This window comes from Colius striatus, chromosome 1 (assembly GCF_028858725.1).
Source record: "Colius striatus isolate bColStr4 chromosome 1, bColStr4.1.hap1, whole genome shotgun sequence".
In the NCBI taxonomy this organism is placed as follows: Eukaryota; Metazoa; Chordata; class Aves; order Coliiformes; family Coliidae; genus Colius; species Colius striatus.
In genome coordinates this window covers 170,800,434-170,803,006 of record NC_084759.1, presented here as the reverse complement: position 1 = coordinate 170,803,006, position 2,573 = coordinate 170,800,434, and the positions used below count along the sequence as shown (strand labels likewise).

The 2,573-nt window shown below is 39.3% G+C and overlaps 1 protein-coding gene across 1 annotated transcript in view; it reads right to left on the bottom strand.

Moving 5' to 3' along the window:
• The window catches only part of GRIP1 (glutamate receptor interacting protein 1), a 323,990-nt gene that overhangs the window by 254,156 nt on the left and 67,261 nt on the right, over positions 1 to 2,573 (bottom strand). The window lies entirely within an intron of this gene.

Sequence of the window (2,573 nt, the reverse complement as noted above, 5' to 3'; positions counted from 1 at the left end):
TGGTTGATAAGCCTGGGACAAAGGCTGGACTCGATGATGTTAAAGGTCTCTTCCAGATTAAACAATTCTATGATTCTAAGAGCAAATACAGAGGTGGCTCCTGGTGGAAGCCAGGGTGAGCAGCTACGGAACTGAACCTCTGGGACCTACTACCTTTGTGTAATTAAAGCTGAACTCATTAGACAGCTTTGTTGACACGACCCTCAGCAGATCAGCAGCAGCCTTTTCCCTGAAGAGAGTGAGAAACCTACGGAAGTGTCCCAGGACAACACTTTCTTCTGTGATATCCAGCTAATGAGGAGGAAAGCCTTTCAGGGTATTTGCTTAACAAACACTCAGACCTCCAGTATGAGGAACCAAGTCAAAGGATGTCACGCAGAGACAGCATGACATCAGGTTATTCATTTCAGGTGTGTGTTCAGTGTCTGCCCAGCTCCTCAGAGAACCCCTCAGAGATGGACCACATGCCCCTGCTCCCTGAAGCATCACTTTTCTTTGTTTAGCGAGAGGACACAAAGACTTCTTATAAGAAAAGGCATATTGGTTTTAAAAGTTGACAAATTACTGCTGCGGGTGATGTTAGGATTTTTAAAGGAACCCAATTACATCACTTCCATTGCCCATCACCTGGCATAAAGGCCAAACACACACAAACATACATTTCTCTTTACAGGTTCAGCCCTGTTGTTTTTTCAGTTCTCTTCCCTGACACAGAATTCAAGAAAGGAACCAAAGGGCTTTTTCTCTGTCTTTGTGACAATACTACTACAGCTGACTTCTTGCCTACCACCTTAAATATCTATTTAAAGGTTAGCTACAGTTGTAAAACAATAACCCAGAACAAAGAAAATGAGAAGATTTAAGAAACAGTTTTCACACTTTATGAGCTATTATTTGAGCAAATGGTAACTGTCCAGTACTGAGATAAAGATTAATGCAGATATAAGATCCCATCTTATGAAAGCAAACCATAAAAAGACTTACTCTAACCAAGAAGCTCCTCTATTAGCTAAGTATCACACTAATCAGTAATAAAGTCTCCCTCTGCAAATCTAATTACAGTATCTGTAGTCAGTTTGTTCTTTCAGCCAGAAGGAACTGATAAACACCAGTAATAAGTGATTAAGTGGTTAAGACCTGTTATTACAATAAAGAGAATGTAGGTTTGATTTTGTGGAGGAAATAACCCACTCCTAAGAGCCCGTGAATTGGTCATTTTTGCTTCATTGTGTACATGGGGCCTTTGGAATTGGTGCTCAGGCCACTCAGAGTACAAACTTCATCTCACGCAGCAAAAGTGTATATATATATATTCAATGCACCTTGTACCTCTCCTGTGGATGACCACACAAACAGTGCTGGGATCTGCATCTGAGATCCTGGTTCAACAGCTTCTGGCAGCACCTCAAGAAAAAGGGAAATGTTTTATTTGAACACCACTGAATTTTGTGAAAACAAGGAAATGCAATGGTCACATAAAGGTTTATAAATCTGATATATTTTGGAATAAGTTGATAATCCAGTAATGAGCAGGGACAGAAAGTCCTTAGCTTGGCTGGAAAGAAACTCAATGCCTTTAGCCTGTCTGCTGAGTCTAATGGAAAAGGCAAGTAGAGACAAAAGAGGCTGCTTGCAGATCCAATTTAACCAGAAGATACGTGTTGTTAGCAAAGCTATGATGACAGACAGGCTCCAGGACACTAGCTGACATTTGATCAAGCATCAAAATCTGATTCCAAATCCTCTTCTCCTCCAGTCCAGCACCTGAGACAAACAACAATCCCATACCTGAACTCGTCAGGGCACATCCCTTGTATTATAAAGCTCAGGGAACAAGAAGGTCACAGGCCCACACATCACAGGGCAGAGCATATGGTGGATGCATATCACTGCAGACGTATTAAGTCCTATGGTAATGATGGCATCAAATGGTGTAACTCAAAAAATGTGTTGTTCAGGAAATCAAAGTGAATTATCTTAATGATTTTGCCTAGGGACATAAACAGCTGCTGCGAAGTAGCATCAACTGAAGCGAAATTGAGGTGTTTATTCTCAAACGCTGCTTATTTCACATCCATTTACAATGAAAGACTGATTATTTCCATTCTAGGAACAACTATGTAGTCTGAAACATATTTTAAAAATACACCTTTGATAAGAGCACCCACAAATCTTTAATGAAAACTTGAGTCGAAAAGGCTAAGCAAAATTTATGGCATGGTCCTCAGGTCTACAACACATCAAAATGACGTGCTAAATAGCATGGCTTTCAGGGACTTAAGATTTGGATCTTAACATTCTTGCCCCAAGCTATTTATAGGTTCAGGCAACATATGCTTTATATTGTATTCTCTTTTGGAAATAATTTTTCATACTCTTGCTTTACTTTCCTTTCACCACTAACTGCAAAACTGACACAAGTACAAAGTCTGATTAATAAAATTATTATCTTATGGCACAATGGTCTTTAGAAATAGTACTTTAATCTTTCTTGGTCTCAAGATAAAAAGCATTCAGAAGATGTGACTTATTGTTCTTAATTTAACCTTTGTTCATCAGCTAGATTTTTTTCT